Raw genomic sequence first — 11,050 nt, forward strand, 5'->3', positions numbered from 1 at the left:
CAACTAGGTATATCATATTCAAATTTCAGAAAACCAAAGACCAAGAAAATCCTGAAAGAAGCCATGAGGGGTGGAGGTGAGGGGAGGACATCTCGCCTATAGAGGAACAGAGATAAAAATTACAGTGAACTTTTTATTAGTCTGGGTTCTCCAGGGAAACAGAACCAATAGAACACACACACACACACATCTCTCTCTCACTCTTTCTCTCTTTTTCACACACACACACATCTCTCTCACTCTCTCTTTTTCACACACACACATCTCTCACTCTTTCTCTCTCTTTTTCCCACACACACACATCTCTCTCACTCTCTCTTTTTCACACACACACACACACACCTCTCTCACTTTCTCTCTTTTTCACACACACACACACACACATCTCTCTCTCTCATGCATACACACACACACACACGTCACATCACATCTCTCTTTACACAAACACACACATATGTGTGTATGGGTGGGGAGAGAGAGGCGGGAAGGATAAGGAATTAGCTCATGCAACTGTGGAGGCTAAGTCCCAAGATCTGCCATCAGCAAGCTGGAGACCCAGGAGAGCTCATGGTACACTTGCAGCCTGAGTCTGAAGAACTGAGAACGAGGAGAGCCAATAGCATAACTTCTAGCCTGAGTCCAAGGTTGAAGGCCGTAGAAGAAAAACGTCCCAACTCTAAGACAGGCAGAGAGAGGGAATTCTCTTACTCCAACTCTTTGTTCTATTTAGGCCTTCAACGGATTGGATGAAGTCCACCCATACTGGGGAGGGCAATCTGCTTTACGCAGTCTACCAATTCAGATGTTAACCTCATCAGAAGCACTCTCACAGACACACTCAGAACAATGTTTAACAAAATATATGAACACCCTATGGCCCAGTCAACATATCAAATTAACCATCACAGACTTCTCGTCAGAGAGTTAAGTGAAACATTTGAAGTGTTGAAAGGAAAAACCTCTAACCTAGAATTCTATACTCAGCAAAATTATCCTTTAAAAGTGAAGGCACAATAAACAAAACAAACAAAAACAAAAACTAAGAAAACTCTGACAAACAAAAACTGAGAAAAACTCATCATCAGTAGATCTGCCTTACAAGAAATGTTAAAAGAAATTCTTTAGAGAGAAGGAAATATGATAGGAAGAGTATTGAAGAAGGAATTATTAAAATAAAATACAATCCTTTACTTTTCTTATTCTTAATTGATGTAATGGATAATAACTTGTTCAAAGAAATCATAATAACAATGTATTAGGTGATTATAACATATAGATAAATAGATAAATGAGTGATAGCAATGCAATAAGGAACAAGAGGGAGAAATTAAGAATATATAATTATAGATAAATATTTGAAAGTGGACTTAGATTAGTTGTAAACACACATTATACACACTAGGGCAACCACTCAATATTTTTTAAAATGTAATTGATATGCAGAAAGGAAAGAAAATGGAATCATACAAAATGCTCAATAAAAATCAGAGAAGGTGGGAAAAGGGGAAAATTTGAAAAGGAAACAAAGAATAAGTACAAAAAAATGAAGATAGTTAGAAGTGTGATAGATAGTAATCCAACCATATCAAAAATCACTTTAAATGTGTGTTCTAGGCTGGGAAGCCTAGGAAGCCAGGCTTACGAATAAGAAACAAGGCCAAGTGTGGTGGATCACACCTATAATCCCAGCACTTTGGGAGGCCGAGGCGGGTGGTTACCCAAGGTTGGGAGTTTGAGACCAGCCTCACCAACATGGAGAAACCTCGTCTCTACTAAAAATACAAAATTAGCTGGGTGTAGTGGCGCATGCGTGTAATCCCAGCACTTTGGGAGGCCGAGGTGGGTGGATCACCCAAGGTCGGGAGTTCAAGACCAACCTGACCAACATAGAGAAACCTCGTCTCTACTAAAAATACAAAATTAGCCAGGCGTAGTCGCTCACGCCTGTAATCCCAGCACTTTGGGAGGCCGAGGCGGACAGATCACCCAAGGTCGGGAGTTCGAGACCAGCCTGACCAACATGGAGAAACCTCGTCTCTACTAAAAATACAAAATTAGCCAGGCGTAGTGGTGCATGCCTGTAATCCCAGCTACTCGGGAGGCTGAGGCAGGAGAATCACTTGAGCCTGGGAGGCGGAGGTTGCAGTGAGCCAAGGTCGCACCATTGCACTCCAGCCTGGGCAACAAGAGCAAAACTCCATCTCAAAAAAAAAAAAAAAAGTGTGGTCTAAGTAAACAAAAGACAGAGATTGTCACAATGGATTTAAAACACAAGACTGAACTAAATGCTGTTTATAAGAAACTCACTTTAAATAAAAAGACACAGATAGAATAAATTAAAGGGGTGGAAGAAAAGATGCCATGATGACATTACTCAAAAGAAATCTATAATAACCATATTAATTTCAGACAAAGCAGACTTCAAGAAAAATTGACAGGCATAAAGAGGGGCATTACATAGTGGTAAAGGGACCAGTTCTCAAAGAGGACTACCATAGTTGACACGTATGCGTCTAACAAGAGAGAGTCAAAATGTGTGAGGCAAAAACTGATGGAACTGCAAGGAGAAATAGACAAATCCACTAACATAGCTGGAGATTTCAACATCCTGTTTCAGTGACTGACTGGTAGATTCAGCAGGCAGAAAATCAATAAGCATAGAGTTGAACGGGATAGCACCACTAAACAACTGGATCTAATAGAGATTTATAGAATGTTTCATCCAACAAAAGTAAAGTACACATTCCTATCAAGCTCACATGACCATTCACCAAGACAGACCACATTCCAGGCCATTAGGCAAACCTTAACAAATTTAGAAGAATAGAAATCATTCAAAGTATGTTCTCACCACAATGGAGTTAAATGAGGAATCAATAACATAAGACAGCTAGAAAATCTCAAAATATGTTTCTAAAAAATACACGGGTCAAAGAAGTTCAAGAGAAATTTAAAAATAGTGTGAACTAAGTGAAAATTAAATAAAACCTCAAAATTTGTGGGAGGCAGTGAAACTAGTGCTTAGAGAGAAATTTATAGCATTGAATGCATGTATTAGAAAAGGAGAAGATCTAAAACCAACAACCTAAGTTTCCACCTTAGGAAACTAGAAAAAGAAAAAGAATAGCAAACTAAGTCCAAACTGAGATCTTTATAAATGAAGATGAAATGTTTCTGGACTGGAAGATGCAATATTGTTAAGATATCACTTCTCCTTAAATTGATCCATAGAATCAATATAGTAGAATCCCTTCAGGATTTTTGGTAGAAATTGACAAGTTGATCCTAAAATTTATACGAAAATGTAAAACACCTAGAATAGCCAAGACAATTTTATAAAAGGCGAAAAAAGTTGGACGATTTGCAATGCCCAAAACTTATTCTGTAATAAAGGCAATGTGGTATTGGCATAAAGACAAGCATACAGATTTTTTAAATGGAATTTAGAATCCAGAAACAAAAGCTTACATTTATGGTCCATTGATTTTTAACGAAGGACACGACAATTCGATTTGGAAAGGATAGTCTGTTCCACAGTAGGGGCTTGGGTAGGGATATCTATATGAAATAAAATGAACTTAGACCCTTCTCTTACATTCTCCTTAAACTCAAAGGGGTCACAGTCTTAAGTAGAAGAGCTACAACTATAAAACTTTTAAATGAAAATATAGGAGAAAAATCTTTCTGAGAAACCTTCTGCAAATCTTTATGACTCCAGAAGGATCCATAAAAGAAACAATTGGTAAATCACACCTTATTAAATTTAAAAACCTTTGTGCTTCAAAAAATAACCCTAATAAAATTAAAAGACCAGCACAAACTGGGATGAAATATTTGCAAAACATATATCTAATAAAGGTCTAGTATCCAGAATATAAAAGGTACTTTTACAATTCAGTAATTATAGTAATTTTAATTACAACTGATTAAAAAATGATAGAAGACTTGAATAAATATTTCACCAAAGAAGACATATTAATAGCAAATAAACACATGAAAAGGCACCCAGCATCATTAGTCATAAGGAAATGCGAACTAAAATCATAATGTGGGTTGGGTGCAGTGGCTCACGCCTGTAATCCCAGCACTTTGGGAGGTCAAGGCAGGTGGATCATGAGGTCAGGAGATCAAGACCATCCTGGCTAACACGGTGAAACCCCGTCTCTACTAAAAATACAAAAAATTAGCCAGGTGTGGTGGCAGGTGCCTGTAGTCCCAGCTACTCGGGAGGCTAAGGCAGGAGAATGGCATGAGCCCGGGAGGCGGAGCTTGCAGTGAGCTGAGATCGCACCACTGCACTCCAGCCTGGGGGACAGAACGAGACTCCGTCTCAAAAAAAAAAAAAAAAAAAAAAAACATAATGTGATACTCTTATATGCTCAGTAGAGTGCTATATTCAAAGACAGGTAATACTAAGTATTAGTGAGGGTGTGGAGAAACTGGAATGCTTGCATGTTCCTGGAAGAAATGAAAATGGTACAGCTACTTTGGAAAATTATTTGGTTCTTTCTTAAGTTAAACAAAAACTTACCCAAGACTCAGTGGCTTCACTCTGAGGAATCTATCCAAGAGAAATGAAAACATCTCCATACAATGACTCATAATTGAATGTGCATAGCAGCATTATTTGTACTAGCCAAAACCTGGAAAAAATCCAAATGTCTACCAGTTGGTGAGTGGATAAACCCAATATGGTATACCCATTCAATGGAATACTACTCAGCAATACGAAGGAATAAAATACTGGTACATATTACAACATGAATGAACCTAATAAAAAGTATGCCTAAAGAAGACAGATGCAGGCCGGGCGCAGTGGCTCACACCTGTAATCTCAGCACTTTGGGAGGCTGAGGCAGGCGGATCACGAGGTCATGAGATCAAGACCATCCTGGCTAACACGGTGAAACCTGGTCTCTACTAAAAAAAAATACAAAAAAATTAGCCAGGCGTGGTGGCGGGCGCCTGCAGTCCCAGCTACTCTGGAGGCTGAGGCAGGAGAATGGTGTAAATCCAGGAGGTGGGGCTTGCAGTGAGCCGAGATCGTGCCACTGCACTGCAGCCTGGGCAACAGAGCGAAACTCTGTCTCAAAAAAAAAGGAAGACAGATGCAAAGAGTATATATTAGATGATTTCATTTATAGTAAGTGTCCAGAAGAGGCAAATTATAGAGACAGAAAGCAGATTAATGATTATCCTGGGGAGGTGGGGTAGAAGTTGGTTTGGGCTGCAAATGAGCTTAATAAAATGTTTAGGATTATGACAGTGTAATAAAACTGGATTGTGATGATGGTCATACAACTCTATACCTTTATTAAAAATCATTAAGTTGTATACTTGCAATGGGTATAAGGTATATAAATGACACCTCAAAAAGGCTGTGAAAACAAAACAAAAAAAACACAAAAACAAGACAAAACAAAGCAACCTGACTCTCAATACTGACTCAGCAATGGAGGTGTGAACTCTGGACATGCAATGACAAGCTCCTCAACTGTGTAGGTGACATCTTGTTGTGACATAAATTTTCTCTCCTTCCTCCTGACCAACACTGATCGCATGTAGCCACAGTCAAAGCCAACCCTGCTCGGGCCATGCCCTGTCTAGCTATCCAATGTCCCTGTGCACTCTCAGAGTTTGCTGCCAGGATCTCTGGGACAGTGTGCCAGGTTTCCAGCCACCTGCTCAGTACTTTTCAGCATCACTAAAATGGAGTTATTTTTGATACCAGTAATGGCAGAAATCCAACTAAAATGAATTTTTATCTACAATCTTGGCCTTTACCAAAAAAGAACTGAAACACTGCACACACATATTGCTATCCCCATTTCCCCAGCATATAGTACCTGAGGAGAGAATTCTGGATGACACTTTCTGCCCTACCAAGAATACTTACCAAAATTCTAAAACGTATTTGCTGTCTGTCCCCTAGGCATGAGTGTGTGTGTTTTGAGAAAGCTAGGTGGAGGATGAGGGGTGAAGATGTAGTAATTTGGTGTTTGAGCTATTGAGTTTAATTGAGTGATACATCTGTGCAGAAACGGAATGTTGACGTCATCACTTCCTCTGCCAACTTTGTTTGCTGTTTTTGTTTTTTTAAACGAAATAGATTTCTTTGGGGCTGCAGCTGGCTGCCTCCAAAGAGAGATCAAACCAGCTCACTTCCTGCTCCTGCTCTTCTCTTTTACTCGGGACCCAGTCACCAGCTGAGTTTTTCAGGATTCTAAAATTCCTTAACTACTCATTTCATGTTTCCTTAACTACTCATTATGTGATTCTCATTCATTTCCCAACAGATGTTTGTTGAGCTCCTATTAAGTGTGAAAGGCTGTCTTAGAGGCTGTGGGGGATACAGAGATTAAAAAGAATGACCCTGTCCGCAGAGAGTTTACAGTCTAACTAAAGCAGGAGGTAGGGAAGGTGAGTATACAATAACTAAGCTATAAGGTAAGGTGATAACAGACAGACAAACTGAGATATCAGAGTTTCAAGGAAGGAGAGAGGCCTTTTAGCTAGAATGATCAGGAAACCTTCCTGGAGAAGGCGTGATTTGAATCAGATCTTAGGGATGGATATAATTTTGATTGACAGATTGCAGGAATGTGAGAAATACAGATGGAAGGAAATAACATGTGCCTGGAGAAAGAAGTTTTTAGAAATGGAAACGCACAAGGTGAATTTGAGAGAAAAATAATATTATTTTGCTAAAATACAGAAATTGGATTGAGAAGCAGAAGCAGATAAGTCTATAAATACAAGCTGGAGTAAATTATGTAGACACTGAATGCCAGTTATAACTTGGACTTCTCTCCAGACAGCCAGTGTTAACCTTTCCTTGACTCAAAAGGCATTTAAATAATAGGGACACAGACTCAGGCTCTATCTTGGCAAGATCCATAAGTTACACATGGAGAACTTCCCGGTGTGATCACAAGAATATAAATGGTTGTACTGCATGACCTTTGGGCCCCATTCTGTCCTGAGACTAAAGTTTAGGGGCTGTGAACAGAAAATGAACTCTCTCTTTTGGTGTCCTGGGTGGCCAGAGCTATGTATGGGTTATGGGGGAAAGATCTGTCCACCTGCAGAGGTGCCAAGGGCATGCCTTGCTTAGAAGGCAGTTTCTTTGGAAGCTTAGAGAATGAAGACAGCTTTTTGCACAATGCATGGTCCCTTCAGATGGGTGGTTCTGCCTAGTGTTTTAAATACTGGGTGGGCTGGTTCTGCTGTTAGCACAACAATAGACAAACAGGGGGTGTGCACCTGTGCTGCATTAGGATCTGTCTCATCACTGCTTACTCCGCTGTATAGACAAAGATTCTTAAGTAATACCCCATGAAGGAACAATGAAGCCCCAGGCAGACTGTCGGAAGAGCTTGAGAAGGCTGACAAATATGCAAAATCTTTATCAGCTTTTCCTTCCCTAGACTACTTGGGCTGGCTGGTGCAATGAATACAAACACCCACTTGGGCCAAAAGTCCTTCAATGGAAGCAGAAAAGAAAAGAAGAGAGAGGTGTGTATTTCAGAAAGAAGAACACAGAGATGGGGATAAATATAATCTGTCAGACTTAAGAGTGTCATTAAAAAAAAAACAGACATATTTTGCTAAAGGCAGTCATTTCTCCATAAATCCACAGGCAGCAGCTGGAACAGCTCTGCAATGGAAAAGGATGAGGTTTGGTGCTGCCTGTGATAGTCAGAAATGTCAACTGAACTGGGCCGGGCACGGTGGCTCACGCCCGTAATCCCAGCACTTTGGGAGGCCGTGGCAGGCAGATCACGAGGTCAGAGATCGAGACCATCCTGGCTAACACAGTGAAACCCCATCTCTACTAAAAATACAGAAAAAAAAAACTTAGCTGGGCATGGTGGCGGACACCTGTAGTCCCAGCTACTTGGGAGGCTGAGGCAGGAGAATGGCATGAACCCGGGAGGCAGAGCCTGCAGTGAGCCGAGATCATGCCACTGCACCAGCCTGGGTGACAGAGTGAGACTCCGTCTCAAAAAAAAAAAAAAAAGTCAACTGAACTAATGTGTGGAGAAAAGAGCAGCACAAACATACCACCAGCGTTCTGAAGACTTCTTCCATTGCAATCAGGAGCTGAGGTTCAAATTCAGTGCTGCTCAATGGATTTGATGAAATATCCCTTGAGTTCTTTTCCTAGTTCAGCCACTTGGCAAGCTATATTTAACTTGGGACTTTTCTTCTCCTCAGCTGAACTAAATGACCTCTTGATATGGTTTGGCTCTGTGTTCCCACCCAAATCTCATCTCAAATCCTAATCCCCATGTGTTGAGGGAGGGACCTGGCAGGAGGTGATTGGATCATGGGGGCAGTTTCCCCTATGCTGTTCTCGTGATAGTGAGGGAGTTCTCACTATCATGATGGTTTTTAAGTGTGATGGTTTAAGCTGATGGTTTTAAGTGTGGCACCTCCTTGCTCTTTTGCTCTCTCTCTCTCCTGCTGACTTGTGAAGAAGGGGCCTGCTTCCTCTTCACGTTCCACCATGATTGTAAGTTTCCTAAGGCCCCCCAGCCAAGCAGAACTGTGAGTCAATTAAACGTCTTTTCTTTATAAATTACCCAGTCTTGACTAATATACCTCTGAAGCCCATCCACCTCTAATACTCTCCATTTCTTTGATTCAGTGAATTTCACTAACTGGGCTCAAAGTATGTTTAGGATGTGAAAAGTCAAGTGGTTCAGGAGACTTTAAATATTTCAAACAACTTTATATTAGAAATATGGGGAAAATGCAAAATCTTGATCAGACCATTAAACCGTGATATTGACTTTATGGCATTTTATTTGATTGTATCAGATCAAACACTTTTCTAAAGGTAAGAGAGGAGACAGAGAATTGGAAATAGAATTAGAGAAAGCAACTAGACTCAGAAATAATGTCTTAACATATGACTAAATTTCAAAAACGTAGATGTCAAATGAAAATATCTACAATCTAATTCTACTTGCAAAATGTTCTTAGAACCCTAGCCAGCTCTACAGATCAAGTTATTGTCATGCTTAACTCTCCCTAGCCTCATTGCTCTTGCACTCCCCCTTGCTTTATCCTGCTCCTCTCCCTGAATGTCGCATCACATCAGTGGCATGCTTCTGCATCTAGCCAAGAAATACCTTTTACTGCTTTTCCTCATCCTCACACTCATTCAGTCACCAGGTCCTACTGACTCAATCTTCTACATGTTTATGGAAACCTCCTCTGCTTCCCATCCTGACATCAATTCACTGAAGCCCTCATAATCACTCATTTGAACTACCATCACAGCCCCTACATGAACTATGTCATCCATGACGTGCATTTTGTACCACGGTCTCTTTCAGGTTCTGAGGACACTGTGGTGAGTGAGAAAGAAGTTGCTAGAGTCATGGGGCTTATACTGTAATAGGAGAGCCAGAAAATAAAACAACTAAGATGATTATAAATTGTCATGTTTTCTAGGAAGAAAATAAGCAGAGTGATGTGAGAAAGAGTAACTGAGCACGGAGGGCCCACAGAGACAGGGTGGCTCTAGAGGAGGGAGCTGAGGTCTGAAGGAGGAGAAGCAAGCATCCAGCCTTGCCCAGAACATGCCAGGAAGAGGGAAGGATTAGTGCACAGTGATGGAGGGACTGAAAGAACAATGAGGCTGGAGTGTAATGAGCAAGAGAGAGCGATCTAGGTGAGGATGGGCAGACCAAATAATGGAGAAGCCTTTGGTTCTCAGATTGGAGTTGAGAACTTTTTAAAGTGCAATGGGTACTAACTGATAGGCTGTAAGCATGGGAGTGATATAATCCAAGTTATGTTTAAGAAATCACTCTGGTTGGTGTATGGTCAAAAGGAAAGTAGGGATCACAGTTAGAAAGCTACTCCAATAGTGCAAATGAAAGATCATGTTGGCTTGGGCGAAGGTAATAGTGGAGATGAGGAGAAGTGGATGGAGTCAGGTTATGTTTTAGAGACAGCCCAGATGTGATGGATTGGTGTGGGGCATGACGAAAGAAGAGGATGTCTAATGGGGAGTGGTTTGGGTAACTAAAGGGATGGATGATGGTGACACTTACTATGCTGGAAAAGACTAGGGAAAGAACAAGTTTTAGACAGCCAAATGAAGACTGAGAAGGCTTTTAAATATAGGATGCAGTGGGTCAGAGGGGAGATCTGGGCTGGAGATATAAAATTGGGAGTCATCACTCAACAGATCCTGTTTAAAGCAGCAGGACTAGGTGACATCACCTCTCATAGCAGCACAAGGGGGTATAGCTAGAAAAGGAAAGAGAAGAGAAAGGGAGAGAAGAGGTCAGGAAAACAGAGAGTCGGCAAAGGAGGCTCTAGCCTTCACAGCTCTAATCCATCCTTCGTATTGAGGCCAGAGTGATGTCTCCAACACCCAGCTCTGATCATGACTCCTCCCTGCCTAAAGCATTCCGAGGTTCTCTATTGCCCTCTCAAGAAAGTCCAAACCCTTAGCATGATATACAAACACCTTCATGATCTAGACCTAACTTAACTTTGCAAGTTCATCTTCCTTGCCCTTTATCATAGCACTCCAACATTGTGTTATGATTATCTCAGTACATATCTGTTTGTGTTGTTAGATGTAACTTAAGAAAGACTATGTCATTATTACCTTTACATTTCCAATGCCTGGCATAGAGTAGATAGTAACATTTGTAGGAATGGAGGGAGGGAAGGAGGGAGGGAGGGAAAGGACAGAGGGAAGGAAGGAGGGAAGGAAGGGACTATTTGTCATGTGAGAACCTTCATAAAAAGAAGAAAGCATGACAATTAGCACCTGCGCCGTCTTCTTCCCTGGCATTTCTGGAGACTGTGAAATCAGGATGAAATGAGAAGAGCCCCATCTAGAGGTAGAAAGGTGCAGGAATGGACTCATGCATCTGAAGATTTTCTAGAAACAAACCGCTGACCAGGCAAAGCTGGAACTTACCTAAGCCAAACTAAACTTTTGTAGAAGCCAATTAATAGTAACAATATCTAGAAATCAATTCACAATAAAAGCTATTTCTCAAATTCTCTATGGAGAAAT

Source organism: Gorilla gorilla, chromosome 10 (assembly GCF_029281585.2).
Source record: "Gorilla gorilla gorilla isolate KB3781 chromosome 10, NHGRI_mGorGor1-v2.1_pri, whole genome shotgun sequence".
Classification (NCBI taxonomy): domain Eukaryota; kingdom Metazoa; phylum Chordata; class Mammalia; order Primates; family Hominidae; genus Gorilla; species Gorilla gorilla.